The 22417-nt window shown below is 46.0% G+C and overlaps 1 long non-coding RNA gene across 1 annotated transcript; it reads right to left on the bottom strand.

Moving 5' to 3' along the window:
• Window positions 1-274: 274 nt before the first annotated feature.
• LOC145803254 (uncharacterized) lies at window positions 275-3283 on the bottom strand. Its single transcript, XR_014345375.1, has 3 exons — window positions 3050-3283; window positions 560-1216; window positions 275-430 (listed from the first exon to the last, which is right to left on the bottom strand). It is a non-coding gene; the product is annotated as an uncharacterized LOC145803254 (long non-coding RNA).
• Between the last annotated feature and the right edge of the window lie 19134 nt (window positions 3284-22417).

Here is a 22417-nt window from a genome sequence, read left to right as displayed (position 1 = left end):
CGGCGGGAATGTCCAGAGAAAGATACCCCCATACCTGGCGCAGAAAGCGCTCCCCCAGGAACCAGGCCCTGCCAACCGGCCCTTCGAGCAGGACCCTATATTGGGAGATGCCCGATGCTCCGGTATACTGAAGTCGGAGACCATCACCTAGGGACACCCAGGGCTGCCATGTAATCTGCGGATGATGAATGCATAAACCAATCAGAAATCGAGAGTATACAGAGCAAATCAAAGATGAGAATGAAAAGAACTGAAAGTTCTGAGGTACCTCTGAATGTCGCACAGTGTCGAAGTACTGTCGAAGGCGAAGGAGGGTCTCTCGAGGTCTCGGTCGGTGCGGGCCCTCGAATATCAATGAATATGGGGTCATGGGAATCCCTACCACCTCCAGCTCTAGGGCTAATGATGGGAAGTATACATAAACCCATAGCTGAGAAAAGCAATGCAGAATGTAAATACGAAATGCTGAGAGCAAAATACAAACTGTAAAAGTGCGTTGTGTGTGTGCAATGTACAAGTAATGAGAAGCAGAAATGTAAATCAAGGGGACAGAAAGTACCTCCCAAGCTCTCCAGTAGCCGCCAAGCAAATCGCCCCGCCCGCGGGAGGTCGCGCTCATATAAAAATAAAGGGTAGCCAGGCCGGCGCCACCCCAATCATATCGATGGACCTGTGATAGGTCGACTAGAGCGCTCAGCAAATATAGCCCAACTGTGTTCCCTCTGTCGGCGAACAGGGTAGTCCCGAAGAGGAACATCAGGAAACCACGGGCATACTGCTCCGTCTCCTCAGGACTCTCAGGCACCATCTCCGCCCGCCGGAAATGGGAAGAGAACCAAGTGTATCAGACTCTCCCTGAAACCCTATCAACAGGCGGGTGAGCCCCCAACAGATACATCCAGGCGGCCTCCCACTCGCCCATGTCCTCATCGTAGGGAATGGACCAACCTCCGACGTCTAAGCCGGTCAATACAGCAAAGTCAAAAGGGGTCATGGTCATATCCCCGGTAGCAGAGAAATGAAAGGAATTGGTGGTGTCCCACCATCTCTCTACCAGGGCTGCCATCAGCGTCCTCCTGGCAGGACAACGTGACAACCCGACGCTGAAGGGTCCAAATCCTGCCAAATCCACTAAGTCTCGGACGGCCTCCGGGAGCTCGGCATACCAATCCCGCGCGAGGGTGGAACCATACCCCCGCACACTGCGGGAGCAAACCTGCATTCAGAATGAATACATGTGTCAATAATAAACTGAAATGGGCTGTGTGCCAATGAAATGGAATGGGCTGTGTGCCAATGAAATGAATGGGCGGTGTGCCAATGAGATGAGATGGGCTGTATGCCAATGAAGTGAAATAAACTACATGCAAATTCTATCTATCTGGGCTGCGTGTTCAGAAAATTTGAAGTTTGGGCTGCGTGTTCAACTTTCAGTTAAATTGTGGGCTGCGTGTTCAGTATCTACCTGGGCTGCGTGTTCAGAAAATTTGAAGTTTGGGCTGCGTGTTCAACTTTCAGTTAAATTGTGGGCTGTGTGTTCACTATCTACCTGGGCTGCGTGTTCAGAAAATTTGAAGTTTGGGCTGCGTGTTCAACTTTCAGTTAAATTGTGGGCTGCGTGTTCACTATCTACCTGGGCTGCGTGTTCAGAAAATTTGAAGTTTGGGCTGCGTGTTCAACTTTCAGTTAAATTGTGGGCTGCGTGTTCAGAAAATTTGAAATTTGGGCTGCGTGTTCAACTTTCAGTTAAATTGTGGGCTGCGTGTTCACTATCTACCTGGGCTGCATGTTCAGAAAATTTGAAGTTTGGGCTGCGTGTTCAACTTTCAGTTAAATTGTGGGCTGTGTGTTCACTATCTACCTGGGCTGCGTGTTCAGAAAATTTGAAGTTTGGGCTGCGTGTTCAACTTTCAGTTAAATTGTGGGCTGCGTGTTCACTATCTACCTGGGCTGCGTGTTCAGAAAATTTGAAGTTTGGGCTGCGTGTTCAACTTTCAGTTAAATTGTGGGCTGCGTGTTCACTATCTACCTGGGCTGCGTGTTCAGAAAATTTGAAATTTGGGCTGCGTGTTCAACTTTCAGTTAAATTGTGGGCTGCGTGTTCACTATCTATCTGGGTTGCGTGTTCAGAAAATTTGAAGTTTGGGCTGCGTGTTCAACTTTCAGTTAAATTGTGGGCTGCGTGTTCACTATCTACCTGGGCTGCGTGTTCAGAAAATTTGAAGTTTGGGCTGCGTGTTCAACTTTCAGTTAAATTGTGGGCTGCGTGTTCACTATCTACCTGGGCTGCGTGTTCAGAAAATTTGAAGTTTGGGCTGCGTGTTCAACTTTCAGTTAAATTGTGGGCTGCGTGTTCACTATCTACCTGGGCTGCGTGTTCAGAAAATTTGAAATTTGGGCTACGTGTTCAACTTTCAGTTAAATTGTGGGCTGCGTGTTCACTATCTATCTGGGTTGCGTGTTCAGAAAATTTGAAGTTTGGGCTGCGTGTTCAACTTTCAGTTAAATTGTGGGCTGCGTGTTCACTATCTACCTGGGCTGCGTGTTCAGAAAATTTGAAGTTTGGGCTGCGTGTTCAACTTTCAGTTAAATTGTGGGCTGCGTGTTCACTATCTACCTGGGCTGCGTGTTCAGAAAATTTGAAGTTTGGGCTGCGTGTTCAACTTTCAGTTAAATTGTGGGCTGCGTGTTCACTATCTACCTGGGCTGCGTGTTCAGAAAATTTGAAATTTGGGCTGCGTGTTCAACTTTCAGTTAAATTGTGGGCTGCGTGTTCACTATCTATCTGGGCTGCGTGTTCAGAAAATGTAAAGTGTGGGCTGTGTGTTCACTTTCGAATTCGGGCTGTGTGTTCGACAAATCAGTGTTTGAACCGTGTATTCTAATGTGGGCTGTGTGTTCGCAATTAATCAATGAGCCGAGTGTTCAGAAATTCGAGTGTTGAAACTACATGTTCAAGATGTAAGCAAAGTACTATGTCATAAGCTAAACTGCATGTTCAAGCATGGCAAAGGTGCGAAATGTAAAATACAGAAGATGAGGTAAATACCTCTCGGGCCTCGTGAGAGAGATGCTACTCCGGCTCTCTGAGAAGCAGATCCCCGGGTGCTCGCTCGTCAAAGCTGGTAAAATGACGGAAGACGGCACGAGGGAGGACGTGTGCTGCCGGACGGTACCTCCCGGGAATGAAAGGTCGGGTCCTCGGAGGTAGAGTCATGGGATCGAAATCATCTCCGGCACCTGGAAAACCTCCACCGTGGGGAGAATTGCTCGCCATTTTCAAGAATCTGCAAAAGGGGAGCGAAAATGAGCAAAATGGGCCAAATTTGGAAAAAGTCAACAAAAGTCAACTCTCGGGAAATGAAAAGTCAACAAAAGTCAACTCCCGAGAAAATATTCCAAATATTAAGATAAACTTACCTCAAGTGGTGAAAATGCAAAAAGAAGCTCCGAAGCCAGAATTTAATCGCTCCAAAGTGCTTAAAACTGAGTGTTTTTGCGAAAACAATTTGCGCGGGGCGTTGGAAAATGCGCGTGAAACTCAGATCTGGAGAGGAAAGTGTTGAAAGAGGCAAGAAAAGGGGGGGGGGCTCGGCTGCCTTTTATAAGCCTCGAGTCTTGGTTGAAGAGGCATGCCAAAAGGAGGGAAAAAGACCAAAATAGCCCCGGAAAAAGGCCATGGCCGGCCGGCCCCTTTTTCTAGCTGGCCAGCCATCTGCTTTTTGCAGAAATGGCCGGCCAGCCATCTACTTTATTGGAAAACGGTTGGCCACCTCCCCTTGGGAAGATAAATGGCCGGCCATGTTCCTCACATGCTCACCTAGCTCTCTGCAAATTTTGAGGAAGATCGGAGTTCCCGGGACCTGAAAAAGTTCAAGAAAAGTACACTTCCGGTCGCGAAATTGCTCCGTCGGGACTTCGGCTTCAAGTTCTGACATATGTCTCATCATCACTCATCAAAATCAAAGTGTATCCTTTTTGAAAGAGTTGTAACCTTTCAAAGAAGTGGATCGGAGGCCGTGATCGAGTTACCTTCGCCGAAACACGCATTTCCGTACTCGTTGGTTCATGGCAAATGGCACCCTGATTCATGCTCATTTTGTACTTTCATGCACAAAACTTGCATTCTTATGAGCATACCTATCTTGTCATATACATTTCATGTTATTGGCATACCTCCATGTTTGAGCATGCGTTGTCACGCATGTTCCATTCTTGCATTGCGATGCATTCACTCACCGACGCTGCGTGTGTCAAACTTTCGAAATCACATTAAATACATGTTGGTAGTATATTGTACTTGTTGCAATTTCTCTCTTTTGCAGGCACGATATTGTATGTACGGTTCAATTGAGGCTGGTGCGACCAGACGAATCGCGCAGGTATCGTATCTTCTCCGAGTGAGACGTGGCGGGGATTGAATAATCCTCCGCATTCTTAACTGCATGAAATGTAGTTGTTGCTTTGCATTCTTGCTTAAAACTGTTGCATCTATTTGCGAATACTTGCTTCATCACAGCTTACTGCATTTGCACAATCATTGGGTTACCTTCGGCTTTTTGCATATCATTTGCATTTCGCCCCTGCCTGCGGGCATGCCTGCGGGCACATCTTTGTCTATCTTGTCTGCTTTGTCTAAGTCTTCGGCCTTGTCAAAAATGGGTCGTCTCTGGGCTTTGACATTCACTCCCGTCATTCTTATGACTTCCGAGTTCTGTCAAAGAGGGGCAACTGTAGACACCCCATTTTTGACCGACCTTGAGACTCAGACGTCACCAGTTGAGCACTCGGTGATATTGCATAATGTGCTCGTTCAGAAGTTTCAGAGTCACGGCCGTGAGCCCTGCCTCCGGACTTCCGAACCCTTTTCTGTGCCTTATCTCAGTTTGCGAACCAGACTCGGTTTTCTCTGTTTCTTTTCCTGAAGGGAGGGAGAGGTCCCGTAGACCATCTCTCAATGTCCGTAGGCTACATTTGGTGGCCGTAGGCCATTTTGCCCATTTCGGAGTCCGGTTCCCGGTTTTCGGGACCGTTGGCCGTGTGCCTCGGTTCGGGACCGCTTAACCGTCTCCTATTGCTCTGATTTTTGGCATACTTCCTATTTGCTCCCTTTTGAGGGACACTGGGGTCTGAGAAACCCACTTCGTGGCCGAATGCCACTTTCAGTGCTTAACAGCCCATTTTCGGGACCCCGAACTGCGTGTTTTGGCCCCGGAACATTTGTTTTGCATCGGTTTTCGTTCATTTTTGGCAGGTACCTCTGTTTTATCACCAGGAAGGTCACTGAAGGGTGGGAGGCCAGCAATTGTTGCAGCAGCCAGTTATCTCTCCTCCGGAGCCTCCCGGCGCCCGTTTTTTCGCACTTCCGGGCTAATGTTGAACACCCTAGGGTTAGTGTTGCCAACTTTCAACCACATATCTGTGATCCACACACATGAGAGGCCACTAAAAGTTGGTGGCCGGCCATTAAGGTTACCTGACCCTTTTGACCCCTTTCTTCCGGGCTAAAGTTGAACCCCTTGGACCCTTTTTCTTGAACTTTCAACCATATATCTATGATCTACACACCTGAGAGGCCACTAAAAGTTCATGGCCGGCCATTAATTCAAATTGACCCTTTTGAACCCCTCTTTCCGGGCTAATGTTGAACCCCTTGGACCCACTTTCTTGGAATTTTAACCACATGGTTGTGTTGTACACACATAGGAGTACCTCCCCAGTAGCTGGCCGGCCAGAAAATCTCATTGAACCTTTTGACCCCTAGCCGGCCGGCTAGGTGGTGTGGCCGGCCGGCCACCTGCAACAAAAGTGATAGGCCGGTCGTGTTCCTTGCACTGTGCACTTTACAGCTGTGGGGCAATATCCCCCAGATATTATCTGTATCCGGGGGATATTTTGTGGGGGAGTTTTGCTCTCCTTTTCCCCCACCTTTACACCCCCTTTTGGACCCTTATAACCAGCTGGTGGCCTCCTTTGTAAGGGTTAGAAAAACTCTCCTTCAAGCTTCCATAGCCAACTCCATTTCCATAGCTCTCAATTCTTCAAAAAACCCTAAGTCCCTAACCATCATTCCTTCTACACCACCAAGCTCTACCACCACCATCTCATTTCCAGCAACAAAGGAGGTTTCTCAAAGGCTAAAGAAGCTGCAAATTCATCCAAGAAGCAACAAAAGTTTGAGTCTTCAAGGGTAAGTAATACTTTTACCCTTTTGACCCTTTTTCTTGATCTATTTCTAAGCCCCACTTCCTTTTTGTTTCAAGCTCCGGACCTAACTGAAAAGGGTCATCTTTTGAGCTCATCTTCACTTTTCATTAAGGGCTCAACCCTGTTTGACCCCTCCATGACACACTTGTTTCATTGATCCTCTTGTATGTCATAGTTTTGCATGCTATTTTTGACCCATGAGCAATTTATTTTCGAGCATGTTGTAAACTGATATAAGGCTTATTCTGAGCCCCTCTTCAACATTGGAGAAGGGCTCAACATTGTTTGGTGTCTCCATGTGCCACTTGTAGTTATATCCCTTATTTGGCCCCATTTTTTGCATAAATTGGCAGCCCTCTTTGCTTCTGTTTTTGGACCTTGGTCCGAACTGAAAGTAGTCTCATTTTGGCCTATACTTCATGTTTCATTAACACTTTTTTTCTGTTTGGTGATTATTTTGTATACTTCATGTTATAGCACCTTTTGAGCCTCATTTTACATCACATTTTTAGCATGTTTGTATACTGATTTTGAGGCTGCCATATACTGTAAATGTTCATATTTTTGGTCCATCTTCAGTGTTGTAGAAGGAAATTTTTCAGTTTGGGTTTTTCTTATATCACTTGCTTCATTACCCCTCTTTTGGCCCCTATTCTTGCATGCTATTTTTCCCTTACCTATGCTTGCTGTTTGGCCATGTTTATAACTGTGAAAGTGCATATTTTGGGACTGTCTAGCTTCTGTCTTTGCATTGCATGTCCATGTTGTGCATGTTTAGCATAGCTATAGGCCATTTCGGGTGCCTAACGTTGCATTTCGGGACAATTTCATGCATTTGGTATCATTTCGCTTCATTTCGGGACTGTTTTCCCCCATATTTTGTTGCTGAAATTCTGTTAGTATGCTTGCATATCATTTTTGCCATGTTTCATCACATTTCATCACTGCCTCGGTTTGCGTGCCCGTGTGCATGTATTTCGAGGCACTTCATTTTTATCCGCCGGCATCCTATGTGAGTGTGGCTGAGGCTCACTCATGTTGGTATAAGCCCATTTGTCATTTCCATGTCATTTCATCACATTTCATCACCGCCTCGGTTTGCGTGCCCGTGTGCACGCATTTCGAGGCACTTCATTTTTATTCGCCGGCATCCTATGTGAGTGTGGCTGAGGCTCACTCATGTTGGTATAAGCCCATTTGTCATTTCCATGTCATTTCATCACATTTCATCACCGCCTCGGTTTGCGTGCCCGTGTGCACGCATTTCGAGGCACTTCATTTTATCCGCCGGCATCCTATGTGAGTGTGGCTGAGGCTCACTCATGTTGGTATAAGCCCATTTGTCATTTCCATGTCATTTCATCACATTTCATCACCGCCTCGATTTGCGTGCCCGTGTGCACGCATTTCAAGGCACTTCATTTTATCCGTCGGCATCCTATGTGAGTGTGGCTGAGGCTCACTCATGTTGGTATAAGCCCATTTGTCATTTCCATGTCATTTCATCACATTTCATCACCGCCTCGGTTTGCATGCCCGTGTGCACGCATTTCGAGGCACTTCATTTTTATCCGCCGGCATCCTATGTGAGTGTGGCTGAGGCTCACTCATGTTGGTATAAGCCCATTTGTCATTTCCATGTCATTTCATCACATTTCATCACCGCCTCGGTTTGCATGCCCGTGTGCACGCATTTCGAGGCACTTCATTTTTTATCCGCCGGCATCCTATGTGAGTGTGGCTGAGGCTCACTCATGTTGGTATAAGCCCATTTGTCATTTTCATGTCATTTCATCACATTTCATCACCGCCTCGGTTTGCGTGTCCGTGTGCACGCATTTCGAGGCATCTCATTTTCATTACATAACATTTTACCATCGCCTCGGTTTGCGTGCCCGCGTGCACGCATTTCGAGACACATACCATCGCCTCGATTTGCGTGCTCGTGTGCACGTATTTCGAGACACATATCATCGCCTCGGTTTGCGTGCTCGTGTGCACGTATTTTGAGGCATCTCATTTTCATAACATTGTGTATGTTAGGATTGCATCTTAGTTGCATTTCATGCATATCATGCATATTGCATCGTGTCCGGAATAGGAGTTAGCCCGGGCACGGGAAACGAGGTCCATTTCGTACTCCGAGTGACGGAATGTGTCTTAATTCCCCACTCACCGACACTCCGGATTATCCATGATGGAGTTAGGTTTTAGCTGTAGTTTCATGTGCATTCATCCTATATTGAGTTGTGCATTTCGACTCCTCGGCCATCATGCCTCGGTATGCGTGATTGGTGGCACGAGGATCGAGACATGCATATATCTGTACAAATACATTGCTATGCCCCTTTCCTGCTCTTTGTTGCAGCAAAACGGAGAATCAGCGACTTTTTGGACTTGGCACGCATTTCAAGAACAGGTGTAAACAGAGGCTAATTGGGGCATTCCGGTGGATTTCCGCGCAAGACAATCCGGACATGCATCATCCATTAGAAGCAAGGCAGTCCCTGGCTTGCACGCCAGTTTTATTTGCTTTCTTAGCTAATTCATTAATTAATTAGGATTTTGTAATATTTCGGACTGTAATATTCTTTTATTCGGGACTGTAATATTTGGACTGTATATTTATTCGGACCCTCCGAGCGAGGGCACAACTGTAATAAGTGTGTGTGAGTGTGATGTATGTCTTCCAACCCCACGTCTTTCTCCCTTTTATTTATCCGCTTATGATGGTTAGATTAGGGCATATTTAAATTAGCATACAGTATGACAGCATGTTTGCATTCATTCATCTGTATTGCATGCACCGGGCTCGGCGCACCATACTAACTGCATCGTACTTTCAATTCCAAGTTGAATACATGGTAGTTGTAGCATTTCATATACCATCTTAGAATAGCCGAGCCTGCTATAGTTGCATTCTGCATGTGTTGCATTAGACATTTCTGTATACTTAGGATTCATGCATGATTTCTAATAAATGTCTATTTTGGCTTGGAGTACTCGGTAAGTTTTTATGCTTTAGCATCCTTGCATGCGTGTGAGTGCTGCCATGAATAGCATGTTTACCATGAGGCTATGTGCTTATTTGGTATAACTGCCTGGATGCCTGTGGGTGAAGGTTGGGTTATCTGAATTGGAATAAATCATCAAATGTTTTAAGCCTACCTGCGGGTAGCAAACCATTTTCAAAAAGCGAACATGAAATGTTTTGTTCCAATTTGGACGACCTGGTCTATACTTGTATGCTGTGCGCATCACATAGTAACCTAGGCTAATAACCGGAATAAGAGCACACAATGTTTTCAAAAATTGATATCATGGTTAGTAGAGGCCGGTCTATGACCGGGCGAGCGGGGGTGCTCACGAAGTGACCTTCCCCAATCGTACCCAAGTTCCCGAGCCGAGGCAACTTTGGTGATGACGGACACGTGGCCTTTCGGCACCGAGTCAGGGTTTCCTAAATTTCCCAAAATAAAATATTTAGGTGGCGACTCTGTATCTGGCAAAGCAGTCCATGTTTGGCACTACTTTTTCAAAAATCTGTTTCTCAAAACGATTTGCCGGATTTGGACTCTTTGGTTCAGATTAGGAACCGTGACAAATTTGGAGAGTCCTGAGCTGTAGTGACCCCAAATGAACGGAACGGGAGCTCGTTTCTCCCGGGGCGTTCGGGGACGTCTACACAGTGCCTGCCGATCCTTTTGCTTGTGCGTCTAGTAAGAATGCTCAGACTTCAAAATACCTGCCCCGAGGGCGCAGGATCTTTCATGCTCTCTACATGCCTCTGTCTAAGGCACTTCAGATTCTTGCTGAAAGGGGGCACCTCCAACCCCTTGAGCCTCGGCCTCTCCCGAAGAATCTCCCTCTCACACATGATGCTGCTTTGTACTACGCGTACCACCAACAGACCGGTCACGCCGCCGATAACTGTTTCCGCCTTCGCCATGAACTGCAGGATCTAATCGATAATGAGGTCATTCTTCCACCTACCTCAGCGAAGTCTGTTACCACCGAGCTGTTGGACTTTGAGGATACTGCGAGTATATGATCAGGGTTGGACCACCTGCGGGCAGCGCTCAGTGTATTTCAGATGTGGCGTTTGGCACGCACTTTTTTGAGCATTTGTAAATGCAGTTTTGTAGCTTCTGGCTTGGGTTTTGAGTCAGTTCTCTATTCTGTTTTTGAGTCTGTCTCTTTGCTTTGAGTCAGTCTTTTTGATTTTGGGTCCGTCTTGTGATACCGAGTCAGTCCCGTCGTATAGGATGTCGAGTGATTCCGGGGTTGTTGCCTCGAACACCATTTTTGTATTTAACCTTTCTTTTTGAGTCTGTCTCTGCTATGGAGCCAGTTACATCCGAGAAACCTGAATGAAACAGCTGTGGCTATCTTGTTTCCGTGCTTATTGTCTGTTTTGGGCTAGTTGTGCCAGAGGTTTTGAATGGAACGGCCCTGCATTCTACTTGCTCTTTTGTGCCTTGAGAATCATTGCATTGACCTATGTTTTTCAAAACCTCTTTAACACCGCAGTGAAAACAAAGAGGAAGGAATTCCTCGAGTTTTGCAAAACTTTGATCAATTTGAGAAAAGGAGAGGCATGCTAAGCCTTTAATGAATGAAACCATGCTTGTTAGCGTGAGTACTGAGAAGGACCCCTGGCTTGATCCAGATTGGTTCCACACTATCTTCGGCGCGAGCGATTTGTCGTTTTCTTAAAAACTTTCAAAAACAAATGATTTGCGCGGCCCTGTGAAGACCTGTGTGGAATCGCTCTTGAGATTGTGCAGCCTAGGATCGCTCTCAGCCTCAAGATTCGACCTGTTCGTTTCCAAACCTTGAACCCGTTCAGAAAGTTCAACGGTCAACCGCCATATGAGGCCCGTGTGGCCAGTTTTGAAGCAGCCCTCGAACAAGAGGCACCAAAGTCAGATCAAGAAGATCAGATCAAAGGAAGCTTGTAAAGCTAGATCAGAAGCCCCCCCTCAAACTAGGGGCAAAAATGTCAGATATGCTCGAAGAGCCGAAGATGGATTCTTCTGCAAATCATTGCAACAGCCGTTCTCCTAGATACAGAGAGGCTTCAACTTCAAAAACCATTTGGCATGGACTTGTTACACTTTTACCCTTTGAGAGGCTCGCTAGGCCGAAAACCCGGAAGGGCGACCCAGGCAAAAGTTAGAGCAAGAGAAAAATACAAAAAATGCAAAAAAGGAGAAGAAATAAAATAAAAAAAAAAGAAAGAAAAAAGAGAATGAAAAAATACAAAAAAATCAAGAAAGAAAAAAGAAAAAAAAAGAGAAGAAAATGAAAAGAAGCTTGCAAGGTCGAAAACCCGCATCGGGCACCTTGGCAAAAGTTAGAGCCTGAAAAGTGAAGGTTAAAATACCCGAGTGTACCTTAATCGGAACTACGTAAGGCTTGATTCCCATGTTTGGGATACGTAGGCAACTTCATCCTGAAGTCCAGCCCTCAACGCTTTCATAGCGCCTCAGTCCATGTAATGGTTTTGATCATCCTTGCCTTCTCTGAATCCGATAGTTCGGTTGTGACAACCGGATACATAGGCAACTTCGTCCTGAAGTCCAACCCTCAACACCTTCAAAGTGACTATGTCCATATATTGGTTTTGACCATCTTCGTCTTCTCCGTATCCGAGAAAGTTCGGTCGTGATCATCACTGGTAAGGACTGTTTACGATATGCTGCGACATCATCCAGACAAGGGGCAACTTTCCGTTGCCATGAGTCGCCGTTCAAACCAGGGGCAACTTTCCGTTGCCGTGCAGCGTCCTTCAAACAAGGGGCAATTTTCCATTGCCTTCGATCCGAGGTTGTGCATCTCGAGAATGAGTTCTGCGCTCGTTGGGCGGCGGCCGTTTGCAAATATAGTTTTTGAGAATTTTTACTGAGGTTGACCATTTTCTCGAAAATTATTTCATTTTCCAAAATTGGACCATTTTCTTGGACCCAAAAAGGAAAATTTTCAGTGCTTATAGTCTGACTTGCATGGTTTTCAAATCAAAAATCAAACAAGTACGTTAATCCGACTCTCATCTTGATCAAAACTATTTTAATAGAAACCAAAACAAAAAATGGTCAAAATGATGAACTAGGGGCACAGTTGAGTCAGGCGTTCTGTCTTTCCTCCATCGTCAACATACTTGCCAGGAGGGCACTCTACCCACCAGAAGAAATAGCTGTGAGCCAACGCGTTGGGCATGAACCCGCAACTTCCTATTCATTCATCAATCACCTTGGGGAGGGACAAAAAATGAGAGAATAAAGAATAGAGAGGTGTAAGTTGAGAGAAAAGTAAGAAAAAGGGTTTTGAGAGAAAAAAAAAAAAACGAGCTTGAGGGCTGAGTGATGTGAGAATCACAAATCAAAAAGGGTGGGAAATATACCCGGAGGAACTGGCTCTTCGAGATTTGAGGTCTTTCGTTGAACATGTCCGCGTGTCGTGTCTTTCGTTTTGTTCACCTCAACTTTTGTTTTGGGTCTTTTCCGAGCGTGTCTCGTTGTGTTTAGGTCATGTACCTTTTTGTTTGAGTCCTTCCCGCTGTGTTCAGTTGTAGGCTCGATACCCCGGTTGAAAATCCTTTTTTTCCGAAAATCGTTTATGCTCAGAGTGTTGTGCCATTCTCTACATCTGTGCGAAGCAAAAGAAGAAGAAAAAAAAATCGGGGCATCTGAGCGTGCTTCAACTTCAACTGGTTCCATCTTTGTGTTCTGTCTTGTCAGATTGGGACGTTTGTTCAGGATTTGCTGTGTGCAGAATGAACTGAGTGTGGTGTTATGGGTTGTATGCAGATTAATCCCCCAGTAGAGTATCAGCCGAATGTTCAGAATGTGCAGTGGTTGGTATGGTTTGTTTTTGTTGTTGACTGGTTCGTTATCTGATTATTACAATGCAAGTGTTCAATTTTCAGACAATGGATCAATTTCATTTACATTGAGGTGTAACATGATGTGATGCGATGCAATACATGAGATATGTAAATGTAACACTTTTTAAACCAAAAGTTTGTTCATTTCATTACCTTTTTCAAGTACATAGCTTTGAAAACAAAAATCTGCCTGCGGCAGTACAAGGTAATCTAACTACCAGCAAAGAGAAGAGAGAAAAAAGAAAAAGAAAAAAGTACAAAAAAGAAGAAAAACAGGTGTAACATGATGTGATGCGATGCAATACATGAGATATGTAAATGTAACACTTTTTAAACCAAAAGTTTGTTCATTACATTACCTTTTTCAAGTACATAGCTTTGAAAACAAAAATCTGCCTGCGGCAGTACAAGGTAATCTAACTACCAGCAAAGAGAAGAAAGAAAAAAGAAAAAGAAAAAAGTACAAAAAAGAAGAAAAACAGCAATCTTGATCATCATCAGTAGTCTCGGGCCCGGGGATCTGTCCTCACCCTCTTCTTGGATGAAGGTCCAGGGGCATCGTCATCAGCATCGTCATCTGAGCCTGAGTCTGAGTCTGAGTCGTCTCCAACCTCCTCAGATGACCCGGCCTCCGCCTCTGCCTCTGCCTTTGCCTCTGCCTCGGACTCATCATCATCATCAGGGGTCGGCGCCCGAGAGCTACTCCTGACACGAACACGCTCCGCCCTTGTACGGGGACGTACAACGCCTCCACGCCCTCCTCGAGCAGGAATAGAGGGCCCAGCTGGAGCGCCACCCGCCGGAGGAATCTGGAAGGGAGGCTGAAAAACACAAAAGGCAAATACATCAGAATATTGTGAGCAGTGTATCAGTGCAGAATGCAGTGTATGAGTACAGTATGTGAATGCCGTGAGCAGCCTATCAGTGCAGAATGCAGTGTATGAGTACAATATGTGAATGCCGTGAGCAGTTTATCAGTGCAGAATGCAGTGTATGAGTATAGTGTGCAAACGCCATGAGCAGTTTATCAAGTGCAGAATGCAGTGTATAAATGCAGTGTATACAGTGTATCAGATGCTGTGAGATCAGTGTGTCAGGTGTCGTGTCGTGCACCGGATTACGCAAAACAGCTTATGAGTATGGTTTAAGGCCATGATCAGAAGAACATACCGGAATACTATAGAGGGCCAGGAGGTCGAAGGTCCGCTGTAGCATCCCCATCATGGAGGCATTCAACTCCAGGGACTGCCGGGTGTACTCGGAGGACGCCTGCAAAAGTATCAAAGGCGTCAGTATTCTGCGAAATATCAAGATAAACTGAAATAAAATGACAATGCACGACGCAAGAGGAAGTAGTACATACCGGAGGTGGTAAATCATAGAACCCGACCAACTCATGGTCAGTCGGAGGAGGAGCAAAACGAATCTGGTACATCCCCCCACCCTGCCCTCGGCATGTCAGTACCATGGGTAGGGCTGGCCAGCTAACCCCCTGACCCCTCCGAGATCCGCTCCTGCCACGGACACGATCCATCTTCGACGTCCCCGCTCCTGCTCCAGCTCTAGCTACTGGCGCCGCTGGCCTCTCCCTCTCAGCTCAGCGACCACCGCTCAAGGGTCGCATAATGTAGGTTCGGACGTACTCTGTATAGTCGCCCTTGCCTCTGTGATTCTCTGCACCCCAGCCGACGGTGTAGTCCCTCATCTGCTCAAGGGAGAACCCCTCTGTATGCCTCATATGTGTAAGAGGTGGACCCGGGACTATCTGCTCCGGTAAACCCAGGGTTTGACGCAAGAAACGCTCGCCCAGGTACCAAGCTCGACAGACCGGGCCCTCCAACAGAATCCGGCAACGGGCAGTCTCCTCTGCGCCCTCATAGTGATCCCTCACCACGACTGGCAACGGAGCCCAAGGCTGCTAGGTGATCTGAAAAGGAAATGCAGTTTGTTATCTACTGTTATTGAAAACATACAGTGCTAAACAAAACCTAAGCAAATTCTAAAGTTGAACGTACCTCCGGGGCGGTGATGGTGTCGAAGTAGCGGCGGAAGAAAATAAAAGACTCCCGTGGTCTCCGCACGCATCGTACATCAAAGCGATGAGAAAAAGGGACGCCGAGTGGGGTCTCCACATTCGGTACTGGGGCAAGCCTGGGAAAGTAGGCATACACCCACAACTGCAGAACAGATATAAGTATGACTATCAGATAAAGCAAAATACAGAATAAAGAAGAAATGGCAGAGCCATGTGTTGTGCAGTGTATTGTACAGAGTATACAGTGTGTGCAGTATACAGTCAAAGTAAAGCAGAGTATATGTGTGCCGCGTGTGCAGTATATAGTCAGTGAGAGGCAGACCATGGTGTGTGCAGTGTACAGAATACAAAAAACGTGGAGTGGAAATGTAAAAGGGGAAGAAGATGTACCTCCGAAGCTCGCCAGTAGCCGCCAAGAAGCTGTCCGCTAAGGCGGGAAGAAAAGCTCATATAACCATACAATGTGGCCAAGCCTGCGCCACCCCAGTCATAGCGGCGGATCCGCCTGACATCCACCAGTGCGCTCAACAGACATAGAGGCACGGTGTTCGCCCGGTCAGCGAAAAGAGTCGTCCCAAAGAGGAACATGATGAAGCCCCGCGCATACTGATCCACCTCCTCTAGGGTGATCTGCGCCTCCTCCGCCAAGGCTGGCTGAATCCGGAAATGGCTCTCGAACCAAGAGTACCTGACAAACCCTGCTCGAGCGAGGGGAGGCTGAGTGCCGAGCAAGTACAGCTGGGCGGCGTCCCACTCACCCATATCGGTGTCGAAGGGGATCGGATCACCCCCTACCCCGATGCCGGTGAGCATCGAGAAATCATAAGGGGTCATCGTCATGTCCCCCGCAGCGGAGAAGTGGAAGGAGTTGGTGGTATCCCACCACCTCTCCACTAAAGCGGCAAGCAAGGGCCTGCAGGTCGTAAGCCGGGAGAGCCCCCTGCAGAAGATGCCGAAACTGGCCTCGTCGACGATATGACGAACCGCGTCGGGCAGCTCTAAGTACCAATCCCGAGCAACGATATTCCCATACCGCGGATGGTATGGAAATCCCCCTGTAATCAAAAACAAAAATTGCAAGGCAATATTCAAAATGCAGTTTTAAGAAGCATACAGGTATACAGCATGCGTGCATGTTTTCAACTTCAAACAGACATCGGGTGCCGGTGTACTTACAGTGAACTACAACGTGTGATGTGTCAGCGTGTTTGAGTGGTTCAGGGCAAATACAGCATGTGTGCATGTTTTCAGACTCAAGCAGATACCGGGTACCAGTGTGTATGCAGTAAAATACAGTGTGCGCCGTGTGTTTGGGTGATTCAGGGTCAGTGCAGTGTGTGTGCACGTGTAAGTTTCAAACAGATATCAGTTGTTAGTTTGTTTGCAATCCACTACAGTGTACAGTGTATCGGTGAATCCGGGCTAAGCAGTTAGAGAACAGAATCAACTAATGGCAGTTATGTTCTACATTGCGGAAAATAATAAAACAGAAGAAAGAATGTTACCTCGGAAGCGCCGAAGGACAGATGGGAGGTAGGCTCACGCAGGAGAAGCTCGGGTGCCACGCCCCTCTCGAAGCTTCGGAACTGGCGTAGTCCATCGGGGAGCATCACATGAACAGCAGGCCTGTAGGTCTCCGGATCAAATGGCCGGACATGAAGTGGCAAGGGGTCGGCCTCGGGATCCATCTCGAGCTCTGGAGGGGTCCCGCCCTATGGAAGATCGTCTGCCATCTCGAAGAGAATGTGAAAATGGCCGGAAGACGAAGAAACCGGGCGAGAATGTGAAGAGTCAACAAAAAGTCAACCCCGAGGAGGGCCGGAAAAGGCCGAAAAAGTCAGAGTGCGGAAAAGGCACAGATATCGAGAAAAACTCGAAGGAAACAAGCCCTGAGTGGCGGAAATCAAAAACGAGACACCGAAATGAAATTTCAATCGGTCCAAAACGTTCAAAACGCCAGGGTGAATGTGAATCGAACGACGAAACGGAGCCAAAAACCAAAGAAAACAAGGAAATAAGGCTCGAAAAATAACTTAGAGAGAGAGAGGAGGAGATTTCAAGCAAGGGCAAGTGAAGAAAATAGGGCTAGAAGACCTATTTTAAAATACCCATAGCGAAATGACTGAACTGCCCCGATACAGGGACTTTTTGTCGGTCGGCCACTGTAGCACGCGTCCCGCGAGGGGCCTTCGCTACTACAGTTCGGACTCGATTTTGTTATGCGGTTCTTCATCTTGAACCAAAGAGTCCAAATCTGGCAAATCGTTTTGAGAAACAGATTTGTTTTGAAAAGAAGTGCCAAACATGGACTGCTTTGCCAGATACAGAGTCGCCACCTAAATATTTTTTATGGGGGAATTTAGGAAACCCTGACTCGGTGCCGAAGGCCACATGTCCGACATCACCAGAGTTGCCTCGGCTCGGGAGCTAGGGTACGATTGGGGAAGGTCAGCTATGAGCACCCCCTCTCGCCCGATCCGAAGATCGGCCTCTACTAACCGTGATATCCGTTTTTGAAAACGTTATGTGTTCTTATTCCATTTATTAGCCTAGAATTACTATGTTATGCGTACAGCAAACAAGTATAGACTAGATTGCCTAATTTGGAAACAAGCATTGCATATCCGTTTTGTTTCGAAAAATGTTTTGAAATTTGCTACTCGTAAGTAGGCTAAAACACGGATTTCAACGAGGTTTTTCCAACTCAGGCAATCCAACCTTCACCCACAGGCATTCAAACAGTTTATCTCACATAAGCACTTAGCCACATGGTAAGCATACTATCATGGCAGCATTCACACGCATGTGGTATGCTAAAGCATAAATACTTACATCGTACTCCATGCCAAAACAACAAACTAATTAGCAAAAATGCGTGTCCTAGTCCATGTCAAGTTTGACTAATGCAACACATGCAGGATGCAATTAGAGTATGCTCGGCTAACCTAAATATGGCATGTGAAATGCAACCAATTGATTTCACGTATTCAATTTGGAATTTTGAAATACAAATGCAGTTAGCATGATGTACCGAGCCCGGTGCATGCGGGACAAATGTATGGATGCACGCATGCGTTGCATAAGGTATGCTAATTTAAAAAACGCCCTAGTCTACCATCATAAATAGGTAAATAAAAGGGAAGAAAGACGTGAGGTTGGAAGACATACACACACTCACGCACACTTATTACATCATTGCCCTCGCTCGGAGGGACCAAATAAATATTACAGTCCGAATGATAAGCAAATAAAATTATTACAGAATTTTTTATTAAATAATAAAAAAGAATGCAAAGAGAAAGGAAAGGGGTGGCCGCAGCCTCTGCCTCGGGATACGCGAATGATGCATGCTCGAAACCCGGCTCGCCTGGAAAACCCGTACCACATTACTGCCACCTCTGTTTATACTGCCCTGCTTCTTTGAAAATTCTCAAAGTCCCAGAACAGGTTCCTTGCATGCTGCAGAGTACCACCGGCCAAGGGAAATTACCACCGGCAGTGCACAATTCCCACCGGCCGCTTTTGGATCTATCGGCTGTAAACAGATTGCCGGTCGGCAGAAACTTCCTGCAGAAGACAGTTTTGACAGCAAACAGAGGACAAACAGTATGGCATGGGATTTCAGGCATATGTAAGCATGGCCATGCTTCCTATCATGCTTTAAACTCAAGGAAGCACGGCCCTCGATCCTCGAGCCATCAATGGTGCATGATAGCCCAAGGGATCAAATTTGCCACCTGATGTAAAGATGCATGCAACAAACAAAATGAGAACCAAAGCCTTATCAAATCGGAGTCAAAAGCCTTGGTGACCGAGAATCAAGGCACATTACATCACTTGAAGTATGAATGTCCCTTGATCCCCACATTTGGCTTGACACCCCAAACCAAATAATGCAATGCATGTTATGCAAACATGGCTTAAAATGCGACATGATACCAAGATGCAAGGCATGCCAAGTGTGGTGCAACTAGTATGGCAAGCATGCAATGTTAGGCATGCGAGATGCAAATGTAGTGCAAACATGGGCCATTTAGGCAATGGGATCGACATGTTACAACACTTAATGAAGCAATTATGCAACAAACATGAGATAAGCATGCAAGGGTGACCATAAACCACAAAGGGGCAGACATCAAACCATCTTAAAACAGTGGCCAAAAGTGCCTAAAATGGTGGACAAACTCTCATGCCAACATGCAAGCCAATGGTCTCGAAACTAAGGCACAAGAAAGGAGGTACCTCACTCTCATAACATGACCAATCATAGCATGATTTAGACAAGTAAGAAACAAATTTTTTACAGGCAAAATAGGGCTCCAAACCCTCCTAATATGGCAGCTAAGATGGCTCCAAAGGGGTGTATGCACTAAGGTTCATGTGTAGGCATAAGAGGGCACGCCTTCAAGGCACAAAAGAGGTCACAAATGCACACACATGAGCATGATTTATGGACTGAAATATGGTCCTAAATGATGCCAAAACATGAGGATGGTCCAAACTATGCATGCTAGAGGTCAACATACTCAAAGCTTACAAGCCAAAACACAAAGAGATGACATCAAACAAGGCGAACATGGCTGAAATAGATGACCAACAGACCTCAAACATGATAAAATAATACCAAAACCTTCATGGAACCATGTCAATATATGCAAGAATCATGGCCTAAGCACAAGGGGCATTTCTAGGCCAAATGGAGCAATACAAAGCAAGTACTTTAAGCATGCAAAGAGACATAAATCCGGAGAAAAACAGAGGTCACACATGACCTAAAACACCCAAAAAACTTCTGAAATGAGGCCAAAAATGATCAAGCATACATGCTACCCTTTTAAGCCAAAAAGCAAGGAAACAAGACAATGAAGGGAGAGGGGTGTCCCTCCCCTATGCAAGACTTCAAACCACCTTCCTTACCACTAAAAATACACTAGTTTTCAGTGGTGAAGAGATCAAAACACTGAAGTAAACAAAGCCCTATCAAAGAGGCAACAAAAGGGGCCAAATAAGGCCTAACAAGGTGAGTTTGCACTCAAACTACAAGACAACCTTAATGAAAGTTCTAAAGCATGAAAATATAATCCTTTTTCATGTTATGCACAAAAGCTAAATCAGCAAGCAAGATAGGTAAATAACTATTGTAAGTTTGGGGAAAATAAAGCAAGATGCTCACCCTTGAAGAACCTTTGAAGAACAAATGGTCTAGCCCTCTTCTTTTGATCAAAATCAGTCCAAAAACTCAAGAATCAATCCCCCAAGTCCCTCAATCTCGGAGCTAGGTGTAATAGTGTGTGTATTGGTGCAAAAGTAAGGTAAAAACACACTTTTGGGCCAAAAAACACACACAAAGGAGGAGAGAGAGGGAGATATAGAGATAGGATGTATCTATATCTCTAAGCTCTGGTTTTTGCTTCTAAGTCTCTAACCTAGATCAAAGAGGAGAGCCTTCCTCTTATAGGACTCCCTCTTGCAAAGCTTATACAACAAGCTTGCTTAGAGGGAGATCCCTCCATACATGCGTATGGAGGGAGGCAGAGTTGGTGCCAGCTATCACAGCTGGCACAAAATATCTCCATAAAGTAGATGAACAGTGGTCGGCTGCCCAAAAATGTCATTTTGACAAAATTTAGTGCCGACCGGCAAAAAACAGTGCCGACCGGCAACAAAATGTGCCGACCGGCAACAAATAGTGCCGATGGCAGCAAAAACCAGCCGGTGGCCTCTAGCCATTGCCGATGGTGAGTGGGGATGCCTCACAAGGCATTCCCTGCCCCTCCAAGGAAAAACACAAGTGTTTGGTGTAAAACCAGACACTAAACAGTCAAGTTTGGAGATCCTGAGGCAAGACGCGCGAGCCGAGACCTCCAGGAACTCCAAACGAACACAAACATGGATAATCACCGAGTGTTCAAACAGTGACGTCCAAGTCTTGAGGACGGTCAAAAATGGGGTGTCTACAGCCACACCCTTTGCCGGTCGGCAAAATATTGTGCCGATGGAAATTGTATGATGGCCGATGGATGGCCGGTGATGTATTTTGATGGCCGGTGGACATCCGGTGGTCTCCTACAGTGGTTTTGGAGCCTCCTACACCCTTGTTTGAGTTATGTGTGGGGTCCAGGGCCTTTAGTGCTCAAAACAGTGTAAAACAGTGCATTTCCGACGCTCAACCGGCCTCCATTTTGACCTCGGATCGTGTCTTCTGTGCGTGGCACTCGAATTCGTACAAGGTGTACCCTTTCCGTATCCTTTTGGTTTTTACAAAACTCAAAAGTTTCCCCATGTGCATCACATGTCAATCGCACTGTCTTGTGCATTCGCGTTGTCTGACGCATCGCGCTATTTTGCGCATCTTATTGCATTTTGCATGCATTCAATCACACTACTTGTGTTGACCGCATGTTTTGCTTGCGTAGACCGCATGTTTTACTTGCGTAGACCGCATGTTTGTAATCAATTTCATTACTTGCGTAGACCGCATGTTTGTAATCTCATGCGTAGACCGCATATTCGTAATCAATTGTATTACTTGCGTAGACCGCATGTTTTGCTTGCGTAGACCACATGCTTGTAATCAATTTCATTACTTGCGTAGACCGCATGCTTGTAATCAATTTCATTACTTGCGTAGACCACATGTTTTGCTTGCGTAGACCGCATGATTGTAATCAATTTCATTACTTGCGTAGACCGCATGTTTTGCTTGCGTAGACCGCATGTTTGTAATCAATTTTATTACTTGCGTAGACCGCATGTTTTACTTGCGTAGATCGCATATTCGTAATCAATTGCATTACTTGCGTAGACCGCATGTTTTGCTTGCGTAGACCGCATGATTGTAATCAATTTCATTACTTGCGTAGACCGCATGTTTTGCTTGCGTAGACCACATGTTTGTAATCGATTTCATCACTTGCGTAGACCGCATGTTTTACTTGCGTAGACCGCATATTCGTAATCAGTTGCATTACTTGCGTAGACCGCATGTTTTTCTTGCGTAGACCGCATGTTTTGCTTGCATAGACTGCATCATTGTAATCAATTTCATTACTTGCGTAGACCGCATGTTTTGCTTGCGTAGACTGCATGTTTGTAATCAATTTCATTACTTGCGTAGACCGCATGTTTTACTTGCGTAGACCGCATATTCGTAATCAATTGCATTGCTTGCGTAGACCGCATGTTTTGCCTGCGTAGACCGCATGTTTGTAATCGATTTCATTACTTGCGTAGACCGCATGTTTTGCTTGCGTAGACCACATGATTGTAATCAATTTCATTACTTGCGT

Source organism: Camellia sinensis, chromosome 11 (assembly GCF_055761805.1).
Source record: "Camellia sinensis isolate YWXY chromosome 11, ASM5576180v1, whole genome shotgun sequence".
In the NCBI taxonomy this organism is placed as follows: domain Eukaryota; kingdom Viridiplantae; phylum Streptophyta; class Magnoliopsida; order Ericales; family Theaceae; genus Camellia; species Camellia sinensis.
Note: the sequence above shows the minus strand (reverse complement) of the source record. Positions and strands in the feature narration are given on the sequence as shown.